Source organism: Mixophyes fleayi (assembly GCF_038048845.1).
Source record: "Mixophyes fleayi isolate aMixFle1 chromosome 12 unlocalized genomic scaffold, aMixFle1.hap1 SUPER_12_unloc_3, whole genome shotgun sequence".
Classification (NCBI taxonomy): Eukaryota; Metazoa; Chordata; class Amphibia; order Anura; family Limnodynastidae; genus Mixophyes; species Mixophyes fleayi.
The window spans coordinates 461,666-486,406 of NW_027445897.1; the positions used below are offsets into that span (position 1 = coordinate 461,666).

The 24,741-nt window shown below is 38.0% G+C and overlaps 1 pseudogene; it reads right to left on the reverse strand.

The window, feature by feature from the left end:
• Positions 1-8,977: 8,977 nt before the first annotated feature.
• LOC142112130 (NACHT, LRR and PYD domains-containing protein 12-like) lies at positions 8,978-23,258 on the reverse strand (annotated as a pseudogene).
• Between the last annotated feature and the right edge of the window lie 1,483 nt (positions 23,259-24,741).

Consider the following 24,741-nt stretch of genomic DNA (forward strand, 5'->3'; position numbering starts at 1 on the left):
GGGCTTATGATGAGTTTGGAGGGGTTATTTAATAGACAGAACATCTTGGAGAACTAACCACAGATCTTCTGTGGATGTACGTTACTCAAATCCTTCTGTCTCTTTATGTAATCCCAGACAGACTCAAGGCTGATGATATGGCCCCCACAGAGCCCTGATCTCACGTCCAGGACTCTGTTCATCTTTACAATGATAATAGTTCTTCATGACATTGGTTGTACAGTGTGTTATACTTGTCCTGCTGCAGAATAAATTTGGAGCCAATCAGACACCTCCCTGATGGTATTGCATGATGGATAAGTTGACAATTCCACATATAGAAGAGCGCAGGTTAAAGTGAAAATTATCTTATTATAATTTAGAATTAAATTAATATCAATAAAATCACCTATATAAACATATACAATAAACCCACTAAATGTGACAAGCACATACATAAAAATACATATTTCCAACATGTATAAATTCATCCAGCTTCATCCTACACATAAAATATTCATATTGTGTTTGTTCAAACACTAAAAATCTAGATCTCAATTCTTGTGGATAAATATAAATGTCGCTCCAAACTTTTTATTTTGATTAATCTGAGTGTTGGCCTCCTTTATGTTGTTGGTTCTCGCAGGTTTTGGATTCCATAAGTACCCCCCCCCCCCCCAGGAGATCCAGCGCCATTGCTCACACAGAAACAGGGGTAGCAGTGTTCTTGTCACTCTCCAGTCTCCAGTGCTATTGCTCACACAGAAACAGGAGGGGTAGCAGTGTTCTTGTCACTCTCCAGTCTCCAGTGCTATTGCTCACACAGAAACAGGAGGGGTAGCAGTGTTCTTGTCACTTGACAAAAATTTACTGGAAATGACTGGAAATTAATGTTAGTGCGGTTAATAATGTAGGAACAAAAAAAAAGCCAAATTATGTGATTTTAGAAAGAAAAATAGGAATTTTAGAGAAAAAAAATCGGGATCCAAAACACACGAGGGCGGTTTTACCAAAACACGAAGTTAATCCAGATCCAAATCCAAAACACGGGGGTCAGTGAACATCTCTATTTCTAGCTGCATACACAGCCGTCATCATTGTCACTCAGCACTTACACCCGACCTGTAAGGTGTAGAATACATTTTCTAGACACACGTAACCCAAAATAAGATGCAGCTGAACTGGATGTGATTAACTTGTGTCTGCACCCCCTGACTGTACTGTACTTACACATGAACACCTCTGATCTGTCTTTAGAAGCACAAGGAGCCACAAATGTTAGATACACACAGCTGAAATACTGCTGCAAGTTGTGATATTATAGCAGCGCAAATGCACCTTCTACCATCTCTAAATCACCTCTAAGGGCTAGATTTACTAAGCTGCGGGTTTGAAAAAGTGGGGATGTTGCCTATAGCAACCAATCAGATTCTAGCTTTCATTTTGTAGAAGGTACTAAATAAATAAAAGCTAGAGTCTGATTGGTTGCTATAGGCAACATCCCCACTTTTTCAAACCCGCAGCTTAGTAAATCTAGCCCTAAGTCTTTACTGTTGTATTTAGGAGCTCGTACAGAAGCGTAAAAGAACAACACTGATAAAAAGCTTGAATAAAACCTTGTACTTTATCCTTTTATAGTTTTATTTGATATGTCTCATAGCTTTCCGGCAGCACAGTGTACTATGTACCTAATGAGCTTTTCCAGAAAACACCATTATATTGTACATTGTAAATTATATTGCACTGAGTATAACGCTTCTGCTGCTGCAGGTAACATCTAATTAGCATAAAGCAAAGGGAACAGATCAGAAAGTGTCCAATCACTTACGATATATATTCTGCTCTATTGGCGCCAAATCACTTCTAATCAGCTTTACAAATATAATTACAAGAAATTAATTACTACTACGGGAGACAAGATGATAATAACAGAACATTATATTTCCCATTTTGCCTAATTTCCCCCAGGTAATACTTACAGAATAAAAATATATTTGATTAAATTTCCACTGATAGATATCCATATATGTCCCACACAAAGACTAGTAAGATAGTTTAATTATACTAAGAAATGAAAAAAAAATATTTCTCATTTAAAATGGTTCATTGTCATCATCTAAACACCCCAGCGATGCAGCACAACAAACCCTGGACACAGCAGCACAATGGACCTGTTGGTCACACAGAATTTTCAAACTTAGATTGATTTCAGACATACAAGTATTTAAATATTTTTATAATCAATTTATTTTTCTTTACAGATCATAAAGAAATGAAAGCGTTTTGGAACCAGTTATAAGGAAATGATGGGTGAAGAGAGATATATAGATGGATTAGCCTTAATGTGAATACAGCCACGGTAAGTAAATGTAAAGAACTTTTCTGCAACAAGTTTTTAGTAGTTTAGTTTTTAAATGCAAAATTTGTTCAAAATTTTACGGACAATTCTGCACTATAAGATGTAATATTTTGACGACTACATATTCTATATCTACTTGTTAATGACTAGTGAATGAAAATATTGTTCGGAACGTAATATATTTATTTCTACAGATAACAGATGAAAATATGTCTTTATGACATAACACAGGTTCCATCACCGGAATCCTAAAATAGAACTGGCATATTTTGGAGTGATGCTATAGGGCCTTCCTTTACCAAAAAAGATGTAAGTGTTTATCATTTATAACTTATATGACTGAAATTTAATAAGAAATTCCATTTCTATAATAGTTTATTTTAATAACACTGTTCATTTATTTTGCAAGGTGTATGGAATACTTTACAGATATTGAATATTTTTATACTTTGAACTATTGACTATAAAAAATTAGTGTGTGTTATATTATATGTATATGTCCATATTTTTGTATACGGCATTATTTGTGTGCACAACATTAAGTTGAAGAAAACATATCCGTATTCAGTCGAAGTACATTCACTGTTAAGGACAAGGATATATATGTATATGTGTGTGTTTATGTTTACAAGCAAGAATGTGAGTTTTAACTAATTAATTAAATCAATTATGTATATACCTGTCCATAAGATATTTAATATGAAACAATGGCTGTTTTATTGTTTTTCATTAATATTGATGATAATAAATAGCTTAAAACACTTGTAATACATTTATAAACATTTCACAAAACTACAACATAAAAATATTATGGAATGATAAAGGATAAAGAACACGAAAACACACAACTATAATATTCAGTTTATTGATATTATAAGATATAAACATGAATGAATAAATAACCAAATAATACATTTTTGGATGCTTCACTTGATAATATGTATTTTGTTATTGAAAAAAACATTAAAGAGCCTGTGGTTTGGAATATTTTAAGGCTTTATTAAGCTATAACCTTTTTAATTGCAGAGTTTTATTGTCTGGCAAATAATCCTTGCCGGAATTTATTATGTCAACATTTTAACATTAACATTGTCTCCAAAATATTCCACGTCAATGTTTTCATTGCATCAGAACTATGTCTGTTTACATTTAGCCCTTGTAGGCTCTATTGTGTCGGGATTTCTTCTGTCTGAGATTTCACGGCTGGAAATTCGTACCCAACCCCTTCCCGTTGGTCCACGCGGTCATACCCTCCCTAGGCTGCATTTCTCTCTTTCTCCAGCATTATATTAGTAACTTTATTGTATTTTTTTTTTTATCACTATAACATTCAGATTTCATTTACACCCAGCGTGGTCTCCTACAGATGGTTGGAGCTTCCTTTAGGTTCTCCTACGTCTTGATAGAGGTTATTGCTATGAAATACCGCTCATATATACTCATGTATTTCTCTTCTACCAGTAGATTAATAAAATAGATCAATCTTGACCTTCACCCTAAAGGTTTAAGTGAAAATTTGAACTGAATTTTGGGCAATGAGTAATAATACTACTTACTATGTTAATGTTCTTTTACATTTAATGTATCTATTATCATTTTTATTGTATTTTTCAAATTAATTTACTCCATATGACGATGTTAAGAAAGTATTATAATCTATGTTAGTATAATGGATTATATTACATATTTGTGCCAAACGGGGCTTGTACTTTATTATAGTTTAACAACGAACCTACAGGAATAGACTTTTTTCTTTTGGTTGTTAGATAGGGGTATTGTACTCTGAGGTGCGCCACCTATAGGTAATGATAAGCATCAGTCAATGTATAACACATATCGGTGTTAGTGGAGCATTAGTGCATAGTAATAATGTACAGTACTATATAGGTATTTACTCACTGTACTGCGCTAGGAACAGCACATGAAGTATATCCTTAATTACCATATCGCACATAAAGAGTGTTTCCTATCTCTCAGTACTGGGCGATGTTATGTGTTATTCCAGAGAAGGAGAACACGTGGGATTATTTTTCAACAAGAAATAAAATAAACAATGAAAAGTTTTATACTCTCAGAAACTAAGTGATACTTCTGTTACTAATAAATATTGAAGAAAATAGCTTATCTGATATGTCAACATTTTGGATAAAAAACGTTTTAGAATCCAGCCCCTGTATCTGTTGCCTAAATGTATCTTTGAGCCTGACTATTATTTGTTATATTAAAAAAAGAAAAAAAAACATAACACAAACCAGTGAAACCACATTTTTATTTAATTGTAAACAACTTTTCTAACCACACCACATAACAAACCGTGTCTCACCTAATGTGTCTACTATGATCTACAAACAGCTATGGACGGGACTCAGTCTCTTACAGTGATAAACATTGTGTGCACTTTATCTCATCCATAGTCAGTTTATAATAAAAAAATGTAACATGTATTTGGCTAAAGAAGTCAGAAACTATCAGTAAACATGACATCTTTCCATTATACGATAATGAAATTACTATGTACGTTTGCTAGACGCTGCATTGTGTCAGCTTGGAAGTTGGAATAATATCTCCAGGTCCGGTCTACGACTTTCCATCAGGTTGTTTTCTTGTATCTTTGACCATCTAAGGAAAACGAGTCTACAAGAGAGATAGAAATTATATTAGAATTAACATTCAGCAGATGTAAGTACATCACAGACACCATAAGGAAGTCACAGCTATCACTGCGTCCTGTTACATGAGAATGATTCTATATTTGCTAATAATGTACTCATTATGGTGAATCAATTAGTCCGATATGGGAATGTGTCTGAATTTCAGAGATGCTGCTTTGGCAAATTAATTCACAATTTGATCCCAATTCGCAAAATAATTGACAGTCACTGGAGAATCAGACCAATCACAGTAAATGGAACTTAGAGAAGACAATCAGGAGCAACCTAAAATATCACATGTCTATAGCCTACAGCTCCCTTCAGATGCTCATTCTTCCTGGACTGTACTCAGGGAAAGTCTATGAGTGTCTCTGTGAATGGGACTATTAACAGCTGAAAATGAATGATATCTGACAGTTTCCATTTCACACATCGATTTACAAGGAAGCTAGTTCCCCCACACACTTTATATGGCATGCTGAAACACTTTGAAGCTACCAGCTGCTTAATTAACATGTCTTAATCAACATGTCCCATCCAGGTTTGAGACCCTGCCTATCTTTGGGGGATTGAATTGTAAAATACAGACACACATTTTGTTATAGCTCTCTCTCTAGCTGGAGAAACAAGGAGACACACTCTATGCGTTATCTGGACACCATGCCAGGAGTTCACATGGGCCCTTTCGGGCAGTGGTAATATTTGCACATGAGAAAATAGACAATGGTCAAATATATTTCAATAGTGTTTAATGTGTTTCATTGTAAGAGATATTGTTACTTAGAAAGTGACATTGTTGAAGCAATGCAGTTTAAGTATTTGGTAATGTAGTTTTGTTTAGTGTAACACGAAGCATAGAAAGTAAAGTAGCAATAGGAGTTCTAGAATTGGATATTGTTATTGTCATAGAATTAGATATTGCTGTTGTAGTAAATGTCAGCGTGGTTAAGAAGTAATGCAGTTTAATTGTTTGTAATTAGTAATACTGTAGGAGTTTGATTGTGCCAATACAGTAGACCTTCATGTCCCTCCCCGAGAACCGAACACACCTGAACTTAGCATATCCGAATACCGAGCCGGCTGGGTACTTTCGCGCGCCCTCAGTATTGAAAATGAGGCAAAACATCATCGTTACAGCATCAGATCTCGCGAGCTTTGGATTCTATGAGTATCGCCCTCCAGCGATCTAACTAATGGTCATGGTTGCTGTATAATGTGACTTCAGAGATCACAGCTCCCAATAATTGGAGCGACGGAATTTCTCTGTTTCCTTTCCTAATGTAGGTAACAGAGTAAGTTACATAAGGATAAGGTGGTAGAGGGGTAATTATATCAAAATGTGATTTATTACATCGCTGATATTAACAGGCAGATTAATTAAATTGTCAATTAAATCTGAGCAGCAATATGGCCCAAATTCTGAGATTTGCCAGAATCGCACATTGATACATTTACCCCATGAACTGAATGGACGGCCAGACCTTGTCTAGGAGCCTGGTCAAACCATAAAGCTGGATCTCCACCGTGACAGGGGGGTAACATAGGGATCTGGTGTTTGTGGTGAATTAAACAATATACGTCAATAGATTGGGGAACTGAATGATAAACCCAGCAACATGTGGATGTGATATGAGAAAAGGGGGTGCAGCGTACCCCAAATGTACTTATTGCAGGAAGGTGCCAACCTCCAAGAATTCTCTGCACATAACAGACAATGGACATGTAAGGGACTAAACATAAAGGAAATAAAAGGTAACGATGAGGATGGACTGGAATAAGAAGTAAGCATCCTATGTATTTATCCTTATGAGTACTCTCCCCAATAAATGCTCATTCATTCATCTGTTCATGTTTCTCTCACTCTCTAACTAAGCATAGTAATAGGAGGTCTATGTACCGGATTACTTTCAGGCTGGTAGATCTCTGTATAAGCTCCTTGATGGCATTGTAGCCAGGGCCGTGGAAATGATTATTCCCCAGATTCAGATGTGTGATATGTGCGTTGTTACTCAGTGACACCAGTAGCGGAGCTTCTTCATCTGTCAAGTCCGTATTCCAGAGACTGCAAGATATGAAATAAAGACATTGTGCACAATATAAAGGGGATACAAAGTACAATAAAGAAACAGTCCCACTCTCACTACAAAAAAAAACAGATAAGATATTGCTTCTACACTATCACAAATCTAGGCTAACAAGTGTTGGAAATATTTACTTCTCTAGATAAATTCCTTTTACTGACAAGGAAACAATGTTCATAGTGTACATTTATTGAACAAAACTCTCCTGCTTCATTTTCATTAACAATGAGGATGGACCTCCTCAGTGTTACCACTATAACTGAGGAATGCAATAAACACAATCAATTTTCTACAAAAGACCTCCGTCTCCCTGATTATCTCTGTGACTGGATCACTTTTATATAACTTATGGTATACATTTATTTAAAGGAAATAGCGCAGGGCATTTATATAGTTGCAAATGCACCTATTTTTGATATTGTGTGTATGTTGGTAAAGGAGATATCTTTATTTCTGAGACCAGGGGAAGAAATTTGTTTTTAACTGCGCTAGAGGAAATGCATTATATATCTGATATCTGCCTTTGTTGAGGAAGTCTTTTGTGCGTTTTGGAGTAGGAAAATTACTTGTTTGGGGTTTTGTGACTTTCTTTGGGAATGTGTATTCTGCAGCTGTCTGAAGAAAGGACCCATGTTAATCTTATGTTAATTAGACCTTTGATGTGTTAGGGTCCAGCACCTGACGGCACAGGAAGGTTGTTTATCTCAATAGGCCCAAAAAGGGTCTTTGGTGGGGGCGGGGGCGCTTATGAAAAAACTGTAACAAAGGATAGATGATTGGAGAAAATAGAAAAATGGCAAAAATAAAGGTGGGGTAATGATGCTGTGTCATGGGGAGAGTTTGTCAGTTATTAGTGTTTATATTGGTTTTATATCGCATCCAGTTAGTATGTGGTTTGGATTGTGGGACATTTATCAGAACATGCCAGGCCAGACAGGAGGCAGCTGGGGTTTAGAGAGGAATGACGTAGTGCTAGTATGCAGAAGCCATACAGAGACTGAAATCCTGTTAATTCACGCCGGGTCCAGCTCCCATGAAGGAGTTAATTAATAAGATGAAAACTGTTGGAAGTGACTTTTGGAAGGTTTCCAGAATGTTACAGTAATCTGGTCAGATGCAAGAGGCAGGCCAGATTTTTAGAGGTATTAGGGGGGGGCAGCATTAAAATTAGCAAGCTGGTGGGAATGTTGTGGCATGTGCCTGTAAAGGAGGCATATAGGGGAGGAATTTGCAATTGGAAAGGAGCATCTATTGGAGATCTGGGGAAATATTAAGGGCAAAGCAAAAAAAGAGTAAATTTGCACCATGGCTAAACCATGTTGCACTGGAGTCGGAGGTAAATTTAAAATGTGGGGACTGATCTATAGTTGGGGTAGGACATAATCAACTTATTTGCACCCCTTGAATTGTAACATGGTTTGTTAACAAGAAAATGTACTCCTTTATTGCTTTGCCTTAATGAATCAGGTCCTAAGACTCTTAAAATATAAAATATATAAAATAGCGTTAAGAAGGCCGTCAGATTGTGGCGAGCTGCACAGATCTGCGGCGTTCAAAGTTGCTTACAGTGCTGGGGTCCCAGAGGGTCACACCTTCTCTTTATGGTAGTCTGGTGGTATAAAGTATGGTACCACCCAAGGGTTCCCATAATGAAGAATTTGTTTATCCACGGTCCAGAGGGGATGATGGTTCTGGACTGCTCTGCCAAGTTGAAAACAAGGGAAACTATGTGGCAGATGGAAGTTTTTTTGCAGATCTCTGGGACCTCCATACTTTTGAGGGGAGGCAGTTAGCTAAACAAATTAGGCATGGATGATTATTTATAGTCATAAGTCACAGATGTTTAGCAGTCTAGCGAGTCAGAGTAACCAGAGATGTCATCTGATTGGTTGCCATGGATTATAGTTCTATGAACCAGGTTATTGAGTGAAACTCAAGGATTTTACTTTGTCTCATGTCAGCACATCTCCAATTCAGAGCTCAACACTTTCTGTACAGGTCTCACCCACATGTAGATCTGTTATACTCACTATAATTTCTCTATCCGGCAGGTAGGACTGGACAGAGCAGTCACCAAGTCATTGAAGTGAGGACCAGACAGGTTATTATCAGAGAGGTCTCATTTCCTCAGGGACTGATTATTCTTTATGGATGTGGCCAACTTACACCAAGAAGTCCCTGTTAGACCAATACTCTTCAAGCTGTAGGAAAGATAAAGAAAAATATTATATAGAGCCACCAAATGATACATTGTGGTAACCAGACAATATGTATGTGCAGTAACCCTGCGTTGTATTACAGTGAGATCACAGGACCATAACCCACATCATTTATTAGCAAATCATATGTTCAAAATCCAAGTATTAAAAAAATAAGATTATTATAAGTATTAACTTGCAAACTAGGACATAAAGCAAACATTAAAAACAGGGTGATGTGTCTGGGTAATTATGTGAATTTTGTAACATGATCCCCTTAATGTCCAGTGCTGCATAATGTGTCAGTGCTCTATAAATTCAGGATAATAATAATAATACTAGAGATATGAGATGACCTCCATGTTTTGGATGTGGTTGTGGTTCTAAAACATCTTTGCGTTCTGGTTTTGTTACAGGTTTTGCCCCAAAACATGAAAGATTTTGGTTTTGGATCTGGAGTCAATTAAAAATTGTGAAAAATAGGTGAAATGATGTGATGTTGAGCTGTTTTGCTCCATATACCGCTATTTATAGCATTAACGTTCATTTACAGTCTATTTTCTAATGATCTCTTCACAACTGTCCAAATTTTCAATAATTTTGGCCAAAGTCTGTAGCGAGTTGGCTGGCTAATATTAGTGACAGAGTAGCCGCAAAAATACATGGCCGTTTACTAAAAGATACAATCACCATTTCTGCTTTCATTTTCTTTTAATTCAATTCCATATCTCACATTATAAGAACCCCAAATCTCGGATCTGTCAGATTTCTCCGAATCCGAACAGTACTTAGCGGGTTTTTTTCACTGTAGTTCCTTCAATCTTTTGGCTGTATACACATTTTTAAATTAGTAATTATATATAACTATTTTCCCGGAGCCTGTATTATTAGGTCCCCGGAGCACGCGATATTTGAATCATATCCTGTTCTCACAATGCACATCAGTGAACCCCAGTTTTGTCCTTTACTGGTTTAAAATCAGAGCATGCACACTTTCTAGCTCTCCATCTATTGTCTTGTGGATCATCGAGAGTGATGCTATCTGGACATCTGAAGACTGTTTTGTCTCTACCTGGCACTCCTGTGAGGCATATGGGGTTACTGAGACTCAAAAACATCCAATCACTCTGGGATGTGTTTGTATATATCAGATAAGCCTATATTTATATGTTTTTAATGTACTTTTAATGTATTTTTACTTGTTATTAAAGATTTGCGCTACACCAAGAAAAGCTTTTATTTCTGCTCCTGTTTTGCGCCATACAGACTGCCGTTCATTGCAGAGGTAGATGCTTCTGACGTTGGTGTCCTCTCCCAGCCTGATCCTGTTACCCAGGGACTATATTCTTTTGCTTCTCAAAGAAATTTTCTCCTACTGAACATAACCATAATGTCAGTAACAGAGAATTGCTGGCTATACAATGGGACCTTGAAGAATGGCACCATTGATTAGAAATAATCACACTCAGTAACCATTCTTACCAACCATAAAAATGTTTAATTTATTGGATCCACCAAGAGGCTAACACCCAGGCAAGCACGATGGGCCCCTTTCTTCACCAGGTTTAATTTTGTTATTTCCTATAATGCAAGTTCAATGAATCTTAAAGCTGATGCTCTCCTGTTATGTGATTTTCTGAATAACCATGATAATATCCCGGATGACACACCTGTTCTTCCAAATTAAAACACCAATGTTTTATTCCCACGGAAACTCTGAAAGATCTCTTTTTTGTTCCTGATTCCTTTCTACAACAAGTGTTGTGTGAATTGTCTGATCATAAACTTCCTGGACATCCAAGTATTAGATAGATGACTAAAGTCCATTCCAGTTTGCTTTAGTGGCCAACACTGAGAGAGAAGACATTCGAGATTATGTACTGTCTTGTGAGACTTGTTTCCACAATAAGGTTCCTCAAACCATTCTTTGTGGTTTATTGAATCCATTACCTATTCCTAAATGCCCCTGGATGCACATATCCATGGATTTGATTGGGGACTTGCTGGCCTGAAAAGGCTTCACTATTATTTGAGTGATGGTAAACGGATTCAGCCAGATGGCTAATTTCATACCAGACTGTCAACTGCTAAGACATTGGCCTCCTTGTTCAGTCGACATATCTTAAAGTTACATGATATTCCTGATAATATTGTATATACAGCTCGTTTTTGGAGAGCTTTTTGTAAATTACTTGGAATCAACCTCAACTTCTCATCAGCCGAACACCAAAACTAGACAGACAGAAAAGTAAATCGGGGTCTACAGCAGTATATGAGATGCTAAACCCCACACTGGCAAGATGATTGGGAGGAACATCTACCAAGAACTCTTCACATTCTGCCTCTGGAATCTCCCTTTATTGCATTTACGGCTTAATCCTAAAGCTCATTCTTTATTCTCTGCTGTTCAAGCTCATTCTTCTGATGTTTTTGATACTGCCAAAACTCTGAAATCTGTTTGGAGCAAGGTTCACTGAGCTTTGTCACAATCTACAGTTCGGGCCAAGAGATTCTTTGATTAGACACTTCAAGTTTCGTATTGGAAATTATGTCTGGTAGTCCACTAAGAACATTCATATTCGTCAAGGTCTACACAAGTTAGAACACAAGTTCATTAGTCCATACAATTGGACTAATTGGGGTTAAGGGGAGGGGCCATATCCATGGATAATCTCTGTGTCTACGACAAAACTCTATGGAATGCAACGTTGCTTTAGTACTATTATTAACTTACTACCCATTGTACAGTGCTGTATACAATATTGTTATATAAATACTGGATAATAACACAACTGATTTAGTGGGAACATTGTGTCCTCTCTATGTATTTCAGTATATCTTCCCATATATAAGCCATATCCCAGGAAGGACAGTGACCACAGTCAGGTGTCGTTGTGCAGTCACACAGGTGAGGACAGGTGATGGGAGTGACAGCCAGAGAAGCTGTATAACTGCTGGAGATCATAGAGGGTCAGTGTTATAGGACATGAGGATTGTGTGTAATATATATGTGTAGTGGCTCTATAAGATGTTGTCTCATCCTTTCTCCCACATAGACATGTTCTCTCACAGATAATGCAGCATTAATGAGACACAATAACTTCCTTATACATAGTGGTCACACATGTCAGACACCTCACCAGTACTCTGTGTATCTCATACATTGATCTCCCACATGTCTCATCCTGTACAGATCTGTTATACTCACAGTAATTCCTCTATCCGGCATGTTGGACTGGAGAGAGCTGTCCCCAAGTCACAGAAGTGAGGACCTCCCAGATTGTTACCAGACAGCATGCAGCCGCAGCTCCATTTCTGTGATGCTGAATTCTACAGCAGCCGCGGCACTGTCAACAAATCGTCCGCAGACACTTCTTTGACAGCGCCGCGGCTGCTGTACACTACAGTGCTGCTCTGTAGGGTCAATGTATAGTGCCCGTTCGTTCCCGGAGAAGAGGGGTTTCTGGAGAACCAGAAACCCCCCCCTGCATGCGCCCCTGGCGTGCCGCTAGACAGCACAGAACATGTGTATACAAGGAACTTACTGTAAAAACGGATTGTAAGTACAGTACACATTAAGAACATCCTAATTTATATAGTTATTGTAAAAAAATGTGTTTAACACATATTTGGTACTAATGATTATATATTGAGTTATTATTTATTTTACCCAGCGTACTTATGATAACTAAACACAAGTTCTGTGCTTGTCTAAGACACTGCCTGGGAATCGCCCTTCATGAATATAGGGCATAATTTTAATGGGTAAAAAGCCTTTTTTTATTTATTATAAAAATACCAGATTACAGTTAATTATTGACATTATAACAGCTGTATGAAATGATATTCGACAGGTAACATTATACTGTGAGGGAGCTAACATCTAGGCACGAAGAGGCCTATAAATCGTGGAAACGGGTATTTTAATCCGTGAGAGGCCTTATTCTTGCTTTGCTCTACATATATTAATGGGGACAGTTCCAGCAATAGCCCTGTCAGTATACACAGTTTTGGTAAACCTGCGATCCCTCTGTATTAATTTGCTCAATGTAAAACTTCTATGTGTTCCCAAACATTCTTCTACTAGAATCCTATTCTGGGACTCAAACAGGTAAACAAATATATTTCGCCATTTCCCTATATCAACATTTAGGTCCTCCTGGACATCAGCAAGAGATTTCTGTCGCCAATTGGTTACATCTTTAAAAGCTTTAATAGAAAAGTCTCCTAAATATTTGGAAATGGATCTGGTAGAACTGTCCAAAAAACCACAGAGAAAGCGGAGAAATATTTCACCTCGTCCATCTGTATAAGATTTAGCTTTATCAAGTGCTCTCCGCAACTTCTCAGGAGAATAGTCCAGATAATGGACCAGAGCAGCCAGAAACTCCTGGAGGGTGAGATGTAAGAAGGAGAAGGTCACATTAGGAGACTGATCAGATTCCATCAGAAAACTTGACCTGAGATGTGAGGAAGTGTCTACATTGAATGATTGCAGATTTCTTTCTTCAAATACAATGAGGTGCCATCCACCCAATAGATGTCATCAGTTCCCGGGCACCATGGATATCCTGGCTGTGATTGGACAGAATGTTGTTGACAAAAGTCACAAAGAGTTGTGTTACTGTTTTGGGCAATGATGACATCAGCTGATCAGTGGTTGTTGGTTGGGCTTTGAAGCACATTGATAATACTGTACAGATGATCCAGCAGTACGATGGGATGTAACAGAAGGTGTATAATGTGTCATTCTCTCTCACATGATGAAACGCCTTCTCTGACAAGTCTTTATTTTGAAAAAACATTTCAAAGTATTTCTGTATTTCTTTGGGGGAGAATCCTATGATCTCTAAAACTTGTCGAAAACTATATATGCCAATTGATGCCAGTTTAGTTGGGCGACTGGTCACTAACACAGAACAAGCTTTCAGAAGAGACTGTTTGAACAAACTAACCACAATCAACCCGGTGCTTTCTGTCCATTGTGTATTATGATACAACTGACTTGATGTAAAATCTATTTGGTGATTACTTTCATCTAAACCATCAAATATAAAGAGCAGTTTTTTCTGGATCCTGTAAGATGTTTTGAAGCTGACCCTGTAGATATGGATATTGTTGAAGAATCATCCCCTCCAAGCTGACCTCATCCAGTCTGTTGAGTTCCCGGAATTTGAAGAATAAGACAAAAGCCAATCTCTGGTAGAGTTTTCCAGTCGCCCAGTCATAGACAAACTTCTGCATCAGTGTGGTCTTCCCTATTCCTGGTACCCCGCTCACCATCACTACATTTGGCACACACTGTTTTTGGCAGGACCAGCGGAATAGCTTGTTAATGGATATATGGTCCAACATAAACCGTTCCCTTCTCATTATATCCTCATGCTTTCTCCCAGTCTCTATGAGCTCATCCTGAGATCGCTGTCTGAAATGCTCGGTGGAGACAACAATCATGTTCACATAACGCTCAGTAATGTAGAAACTTTGCTGTTCCTGGGTAGATCTCGGGGGTCTGTGCTCAACTAGATTCTGAGTTCTCTCCAGAAGATGTTGCTTGTGCGTTTTCTGAATATCTAAAATTATACAAAGTGGAATATAAATAAAAGAAATAACATAATAATAAAGCTCCTAATTCATAAAGTATATTTCTTTCTTTATTCAAATTTCTCTATCACTTTGAAGGAACATAATTTCCATAATTATTTTAAAAGCTATTCATCATTAAATGGTTTTATTATAAACCAGTTTTATTATGAGACCCATTTTTAGGGTTGTGTAATGAACCTTCTTTCTTCTATCAGCTATAACACAAATGATCCTCTCATGTCCCTCTACCCAGTAATACTTCTATTGTGTTTTCAGGGTTGCTGACCACCTTTGTTTCTATAGAGTATCTTCCCTGTAACTATTCATCAATGTGTGTTTCTGTCTCGTCTATATAATAATGGAGCTGTCCACCTTCAGATTACTTTATTTGACCCCCGGACATCTTCTACTAAATGTATTGATACAGCTTAAAAGATCTTGTTAATGAAGCAGTAATGTTTTAGTAAATGACGCTGGAAGATGCGATGTAAAAGCCAATAAATCAAAATCATTTGACAACGGACAACCCCTTAAATTAGATGGTAATAAAAGGTGATTTTTATAATGTAAAAAAAATCCCACTGTGTTTCTAAGCAAAGTAATGTAATTTAAATAAGCCTTTGGCTTCTGTCCCCCCAGCCGGCTCCTCCTGATCTGATTAAATCGGGGGAGCCGACTTCCGCTTCACGTGACCTCCTCTGCACAGTACAGGAAGATCACACGGCATACCTGGAGCACTGTGCGCTCCCTCCTTTCACTGTGTGGCCTTTTTGAAGGCTGAAGGGCCAATCCTCCGGCCCTCCAGCTACTTATTGTAGCCTATCACTGTCTTAGATAATATGTGTTAGATGTGTTGTGTACCTACAATAGGTACAATGTAGGTGATGAAGAACTGGCAGTCATGGAACCTACTGAATGTGATACATTTCTGCATTTTCATTGGTTCTTTTCTTTTTCCAAAAATCAGCTAAAAAATGTATTATGGCCCAGTGTTCACAACATAACTGATAATTCATAAAAGATCAACATTGAAACCAAACCATCATCCAAATATATCAGGGTTGGGCTATTTCACCATATTGAACATAAGATTTCTTTACCTTTGAGTCCTGGAGTCAGGTTGTGACCATGTTCATCCAACAGTATCTTCTCCACCAGAGTGTCACCTAAATGCAAGAAACACCTCATATTACCATATATTGGCGTGTGTGTGTGTGTGTGTGTGTGTGTGTGTGTGTATATATGTATATATATATATATATATATATATATATATATATATATATATATATATATATATATATATATATATATATATATATATATATACATATATACACAACATTTGTTTAACAATTTTAAAATTAATCTGACTGAGGTCTTCCATTTGATACATAATTTAGAAGCCACTCAGATCATCATAGTGTTTGTGGCAGCACATAGTACTGATCTGTCACTTGTCCATCATGTGACTATTTTAGTGAAGGCAGAGGTCAATGCAACAAAATAAGTAGGGATGTGCACCGGCCACTTTTGGTGTCTCGTGTTTTTTGTGTTTTGGGTTCGGATTTGTTTCGCAAAACACCTGATGAAAGGTTTTGGTTCGGATTTAAGGTTTTGGATTCGGATTTATTTTGAAAAAAACATAAAAAGTGTTAAAATCAAGTTTTTTTGGTTTATTTTCACTCCTACGCTATTATTAACCTCAATAACATTCAATAACAATCATTTCCACTATTTCCCAGTCTATTCTGAACACCTCACACCTCACAATATTGTTTTTAGTCCAAAACATTTCACCGAGGTAGCTTTCTGGACTGCATAGTGCAGTGGTCCCGGTACCCAATTTGGTACCGGGGCCACAATACCTCTGCCTTCAAATGGTCGGAATTCCACTGCACAGCTGCCTGCTCCTACATCCTCTGCAGCATATACAGGGTGTAGTTCGAGCGTGTCAATACCTCTTGTTTTTGACGATGACAGGTCATTTTTATTAATTTATGATTTGGCAGCAACAGTCAACTTTGTTTAATATCTGATACGCCTCTATCTGGACTGCAAAGAGTTGCAAGATGGAATTGTCCTTGGGCCCTCCCACCCACCCTTATGTTGTTGAAATAGGACATGCACACTTTAACAAACCAATCATTTCAGCGACAGGGCCTACCAAACAACTGTGGCTGAAATGATTGGTTTGTTTGGGCCCCCACACCAAAAAAGCTATTCATCTCTCCCTGTACAAACTAAACAGGCTCTACTGAGGAAAGATGTCGTCCTCATCCTCAACCTCTGATTCCTCTCTCCCTACAGTGTGTACTTCCTCCTCCTCACACATTATCAATTCGTCCCCGCTGGACTCCACAACCACAGGTCCCTCTGTACTATCTGGAGGGCAGTGCTGTACTTGATTGAGGAATTGATAATTCATTTTTATGAACATCATTTTTTCAACGTTCTGAGGAAGCAACCTCCTTCGCCGCTCACTGACCAGGTTCCCCGCTGCACTAAAAACTCTTTCCGAGTACACACTGGAGGGGGGACAACTCAGGTAAAATAGAGCCAGTTTGTACAGGGGCTTCCAAACTGCCTTTTTTTCCTGCCAGTAACAATATGGACTGTCTGACATGTCTATTTGGATGGTGTCAGCAAAATAATCCTCCACTATTTTTTCTATTGTGACAGCATCCAATGCAGCAACAGTAGACATGTCTGCAATGGTTGGCAGGTCCTTCAGTCCGGACCAGATGTTATCAGCATCCCCGCCAGCGGCTCTTTTAGGAAAACTGAGCTTTTTCCTCGCAGCTTTATCCTCCAAATTTTTGTTTTCCATTATATGTAGCACAAGAGAGCGTACCCCTAAGCCACACACACTCGGCAAAGCCTTTAAAAATTATATGCGGCACAGGAGAGTACCACTGGACTTATACTGCTGAATCAGTGAACTTTGTAATATTGCAGTACCAATGGACTTATACTGCAGGATTGTTTTTGGATATTTTTTTAAAAATTTTTTTTAACTTGGGAATAATGGGGAAATAACAATGCCCTTAGAAGGACAGAGCACAGGACACAGCACAGCACAGCACGAGATATAGCAGGACAGAGGACCACCTAACACAACCTCCCTCTACCCTGATCAATGCCCGAGTGAAGATGGCGGCGGCTAGCGGGGAATTTATAGAATACGAGTATCGCGAGATCCGACACCGGGATTATGACTCAGAGCCTCGGTTTCAGTTTTGCAATTGGCGAGAATACCCGGATCTGTCTTGGATCCGGCTCGGATCGGCAACGTTCGGGTGGGCTCGGATTTCAGATATCCGAGCCCGCTCATCTCTAAAAATAAGTGTTAAAAAGCATTTTTTCTACACTCCCTGAATCTCCTGGAGGCTCCCGAATTAGGAGGAGACCTCCTGGACTCCAGAGAGAGCAGGCAATTCCAGGGTGAGCAGGGATATGAAACCAATCACTTCATCAAGTCCCACCTACCCCAGTAAGCACAGAACTATTTACCAGGAAGAGGTGCGCTACAAGAAAATGGCTATCTTTATTCTTCACTGCAGATAGGAGTTGTCCTATAATAGGTACTGTACACTAAATTTCCATTGAGTCTTTCCACTGAATAACGGAGCATAGTTTTATACTATAAACTCTGTGGCAGAGAGGCCGCAATTGTTACCTAAATCACAGGCACAAATTTCACAAAAAAATACCATTGCAGGTATATGTACAGCTGCAAATATTGCAAGATATTGTAAGCTTGCGAGCAGGGCCTAGAACTACGGAATATGTTGGCGCTATATAAATTCATGATGATGATGAGATACATGGAGGTAGCCACAGTAGCAAATATGCATAGTTTACGGCAGGCATAGGTCATAAACACTTGCGTCCATGTTTATAACCATTTGTTTTGTTTGCAAAATACATATTGCTGTTAGGCATCAATAAAACATCAAAAACCTCTGCAATACAGGAGAAACAACTCCCCATCTCACATGCATAACAAAATAAATACCTTTGCACACAAGAGCATAATATATGCACATGCAAAGAAGAAAGCACCTATCATTCTCAGCATTGCAAACTGCCAATCACAAGCAGGTCCCTATTGCTAGTGACTGACTTTATCATCCATAATTTGTAACTGCCCATGACCACCCGCAAATAATACGGCTTGTACTCGTTATGGACTTGACAATATGTATTTAATACTTTGCTATGTGTCACATGTTTGTAGTTTAAATGCCACTGGCTAGCACAGAACATGTGTATCTAAGTAATGTAGACCATAAAAACACATTGGGCCTGATTCATTAAGGAAAGTTAAGCAAAAGTAAGTAAGGCAAAACCATGTTGCATTGGAGGGGGAAGTAAATTTAAAATGTGAGGACAGATTTATAATTTGAGTAGGATATGTCCTAGATCAACTCTATATTTCAGTGTGCAAATAAGCTATCAAGTATTTGTGTGGTACATGAAAAAACAGCCAGTATTTATCTTATGTTTAAAATAATAAACTAATTTACACTCCTTGCATTGTAACATGGTTTGTCCAGGAGCAAAGTTACTCCTTTCTTGCTTTACTTTATATAAGGTGGGGACATTCATCCTACGGGCCTCACACACCACACCCTACTCTCTTCATGACTACTTCAACAAGGGTGAGATATTGATGAGATCCTCTACACTCCTCTACACCTGTGAGTATTAGATGTGTTTTATATCTGAGCTCCTAAGTGTATCAAAGCAGTAAGTGAAGAGAAATAAGGGCAGCACTGTGGCTAAGTTGTTAGCCCTTCTGCCTCACACCGCTGGGGTCATGAGTTCAATTCCTGACCATGGCCTTATCTGTGTGGAGTTTATATGTTCTCCTTGTGTTTGGGTGGGTTTCCTCCAGGTGCTCCGGTTTCCTCCCACATTCCAAAAATATACTGCTATCAAAATTGACCCTAGTCTCTCCAATGGGGCAGGGACTGATGTGAATGAGCTCTCTGTACAGCAGTGGCGCTATATAAATAGATGATGATGATGATGATGATGATGGGTGGTTGCAGAAAGGTAAAAGAACCTCGGAAAAATATTGTTGTTAATGTGTGTGTTTCTGCAGAAACTATTATTTTTAAATAACGTTCATCTTGTGAACGCGCATTCCTAAGTTTTGTTGTGTGTGTGATTTGAGTGAAACAGCTGATTTTAATAATGTAGCCAAATGTTAAAAGTTAAAGACATAGAGCCTGAGTCACTAAGGAAAGCTTAAAAATTGAGTAACGTTGCACCTGGGCAAAACCATGTTGCATTGGAGGGTGAGGTAAATGTAAAATGTGGGGACAGATTTATTGTTGGAGTAGGGCATGTCTTAGCTTTATTTTTACACTGAAATGTAAAATTATTCTATCAAGTATTAGTGTGCTACATGAAAAAGCAGGAAGTATTCTCCTTCTGTGCAAAATAATAAACTAATTGGCACCCCTTGCATTGTAACATGGTTTGTCTCGGAGAAGATTTACTCTTTTTTTTTTAATAATCGGCAAAAAAGAGAGAAGGAAAGTGATAATATGGGGCACTTAAATGGATAAATAGACATATAAAATTATAATCTTTATTTAGGTTATTTAAAATGACAAACAATTCTACTGAAAAACCTTATTTTAATCTTTATTATTGGTAGAAAAACTACTATTAGCGAAATACTAAAATGTGCATAATGAAGGAATTCCAAAATAAATAAATCTGGTAAAATAGACAGTATTAACTGTCCAGCCACGTTACTGCTCTATAATTATATCATATAAATTTATATCCTCTTTATTTTCTAAATATGAGCTTTAGATAAGTAGATTTAATAGATGTAAACCCTCCGATTATTTATATCCCTACTGGTTCCTTCAATTTCCTTTACTAGTCCCGATTATATCAATAATCTATTGAAAGGATAATGTTAATTGCCATGTCTGCAAAAGGAACAGAACCTGCTATTTCAATATAATGGTGTATAGAAACGGCGAAGGATAAACGGCAATACCTCCTATTGATGCCTAAGACGACTCTTATTAGACTCAGATTAATATTATACATATGTTTTATAGTCAAGGTAATTCGAAGAAGTAAAATAACATCTGACTCAAAGGCAGTGAACGCAGCGTCCACCGACACGCGTTTCGCTAAGAGCTTTAACTAGGCAGGGAGCTGCGATCAAAAAGTTAGAACTACCGCGATAACGGTAATTACGCACACTATTACCATAATAACGGTAATAATGCGCAGGCTGCGTTACTTTTAACAGTAACGCGGCCAATTGAATTCCCCCCTATAGATTACAAATTCAGCAAATATACAAATACAGTGAAGGGAAGGAGGACATTTGAAATATTGCACTTAGTAACACAAGTTCTATTTATTACACTATATATGTTTATTATATATACAGAACCTACCTCTGTGACTCATTTCATCCAGTACTGCCAGTAAATTAGGATGTGGGTGATCATACTTTACACCATAGAGACATTTCCAGAATCCTATCACAGCTTCTCTTCCTGCTTCCAAAATATCTCGTACCAACGTCTCAGCAAATACAGAGTCACCACGGTCTTCTCTCAGTGACAAATAGCACTAGAAGGAAAACCAGGTCACAGATATCACTTTATAGACACTTTATAAAGAAACAAACTAGTTACTTAATCAATAATTGACACAACAACAAATTATAAGAGAACATTATATGTCATTGTTATTTAACCGATTTATTCCCACAGAGATTTAGCACCTTTCTGATTATACCAATGTTGTCATTTGCAGAAATTACAAAAGTGGAAGCTGCTCAAATCAATTTATAGGCCATAACAGGTGCTTGAAAGGGTGGGGTTATCCTGCAAGGAGCATACACACAACATTTTTTCCCCAGCTCACTGCTATAGCCAGCAACAGATCTGCCATTTCTACTGTAGATAAAAATGCAAAAGTCTTTGTTGCACACATTTGCAAAGGTATGTTTAAGCCATCCGCCACATTTGCAGAAATTACAGGTGTTTGTAATATATTTTTACAAGACATTTGTGATTTTGTATTCTCCCGTGAGGTACGTATCTGCAACAAGGCTCCATGTGACATGCCCTACGGACAAAATGTTTATTTTTTTCAACTTTTATCGCAGTTTATTACCCTACACCCACCACCCAGGGGTGTAGAAAGAGCCCCAGTGCTGAAAGCACTGGGCTGGTTGTCCCTAGAGGGGGTGCCTGCTCGTTTTTCTCGGCAGACCCCACTCTCTAGGGAATCCAGCCCTGCGCTGAACAGCCTGGGGCTGGTTAGTCATTATGGCAGGCGGACCCCTGCTACGTGTCCCCCTGCTAAAGTGCCACCCACACCGGCTGGTTTGCCTCGTGCTGGATAAGTGAAAATCAGGGGGACCCCACGCAAAAATTTTCCCAGATTTTCACGTAACCAGCAGTAGACTGGCACCACTAGGGTTAATAGTGAATAGAGGGGGGACACCACACTTTTTTTTTTTTTCTATTTTTTACAATTTTGACAGCCACCGGACCTCCGGCTGTATAGAAAGACAGTGTAACAGTGATGTGTTTACAGAACTTGCTGCTAGCAAGCAGCGTGTTGTATCTGGCATGTTTTAAAGCAAACTCAGGAGAGTTTGCTAAATCGCAGCTTCATACATTTGATACTTGTATAGCCGGAGTGACAAACAGTCGGGAGTTTGATCTCTGGCCATTTTGTAAATAGCGATTTTGACAGAAACACAACTCTGCAATTTTACATGAAATCTCAGCTTCATACATCTGCGGGTTTCAACTCTCTCCAGAAAATTGCTTGATTTGTAAAATCGCACCTTGATACATTTACCCCCTGGTGTTAGACTCCGCTCCCTGCTAGGCCTGTGCTAATCCTAACTGAGAGAACTCTTGTGAACGTAACAGTTCTTTACTGACATTTTATATCAAAGGTACTTTCCTCACCTAACAAATGGGAGTGCAAATTTTGTAAATTCTGGAATGCTAGAGCACATAGTTTTTACAGTATAGACTATATTTATTTATTTAGTTTTTGTATTCATCTGCGTTGAAGTATCCTTTACACAAACTTAAATTGCAGTATTGAGATTATCGCTTTACTTTCACAAAATTGGTTTGGAGCTACAATCTGAAAGCGCTCTAAATAGTAACATTTAATGTTAATGTTTAATGTATAGAAGAGATCCTAGCTTGAGATTAGTACATGATTTTAGCTCAATGAGAGAACGGTGAGTGTTCATTGACTCCAGAATGTAGATAAGATCATCTTTATAATATTCATATATCATCCTCAGTGCTGAATCTTCATATTGATGAAGAAGCTGATAGAACTTCTCTGTGTCCTCTAAATAGAGATGGGGAAGACAATACTTCATCATTACTAAGATATAATGGTCATACAGACATGTCACCTGCACAGAGCCATAAATAGTAAGACTTTAGTAGCCCTCTATACTATTATACTATACATACATACATACATACATACATACATACATACATACATACATACATACATACATACAGGGCGAGTCCAGGATTCATTAATTATATTGTACTAACAGCGCTGTCATGAACATAGAGAACTTACAGTTATTTATAAGAGTTAACCCATCACATAATTATGGGGAATAAGGGATTAATCATAACTACAGTGTAAATATGATATATCAAATAAATCCATTGATAAGTTCAGCTACTAAAGTGTAAAATATGAAGACAGAAAGTCTGTTGAATGCGTATTTGCACATTCCAGTGTGAGAAGATAGGAGTGTCACCTGTGGCAGCTTCTCCTGCTGTGAGATATAACCTAGCCTGGAATGGAGTTGTGACACCTGAATAGACTTTTAGGAACCACACAGCATGTTGTCTGGCTCAAAGAGGCCATGTGCCGATGTAGGTTATATGTGATATAGACAAAAGAATTCAGTTTAAAATATGCCACTTACAATCAATAAAAGTAGTGATCAACCACATATTCCTCAATAGCATGATGAAGGGCAGCTCATATGTCAAGTTAAGAATTCTGCCCCACAGAGAAGTAAAGGAACTGAGTGTGTTAGTGTGAGCTCTGTGAATACACTTTATTAAGGCATGCTTCGTATCAAAAGATGGACAGATTCATAGGGGATTTATTAATGACAAATTGGATCTGTGTGACACTCTACAGAAAAGTCAGGTCATATAGTAGAATTGGGTAGTAAATCAGGCAACATGCAAATGGTGATTCAAAAAAGTGTCACAGGCCACAACCCCCTGTGGCTATAAAGAGGTGGGGAAGTGTCTTTAAAAGGCTGAGACCAGGTACAGCAAATTGTCAGACTTTTTGGGAAATCAATTCACATTGATAAGCTGTCCATCTTGAAAGCTAATTTCCCTTGATCAGAAAAAGCAATTCACGTAAGTGCTACTCTGAGTGTAACCCGATTTAAACTGTTTTGCTTGTTATGTCAATCTATTAATTGTTGTTCATTATTTTTTTATATCTGTATGCCCTGTACATTTGTATATTAAATCTCTAATTTAATATGTTGCGTCCTTGAAACGCTTACGAATCCATTAGCATGTTAAGAAGAATATAGCTCGACCAAGTTAACACTTTGAATGTCAGTGTGTGATTTGTTGATACATTTGATTAACAAGCTTAGTGTGTGTTTACATTTACATTTGTTAACAGTCTGGAGGTGTGAAACGTTAACCCTTTGCTTGCTGGTGTGGGCCTCGCTAGTCTATGAGCAGCTAGAAGCCTTGTGTGTCAGTGTGGGACAGTGTATTGGGGTCCTATTGCCTGTATTCAATAGGTGGTGGCAAACCTGAACTGTGTGGGGGTGTGAGCGATGTTTGAGGCGATTCAGAAGG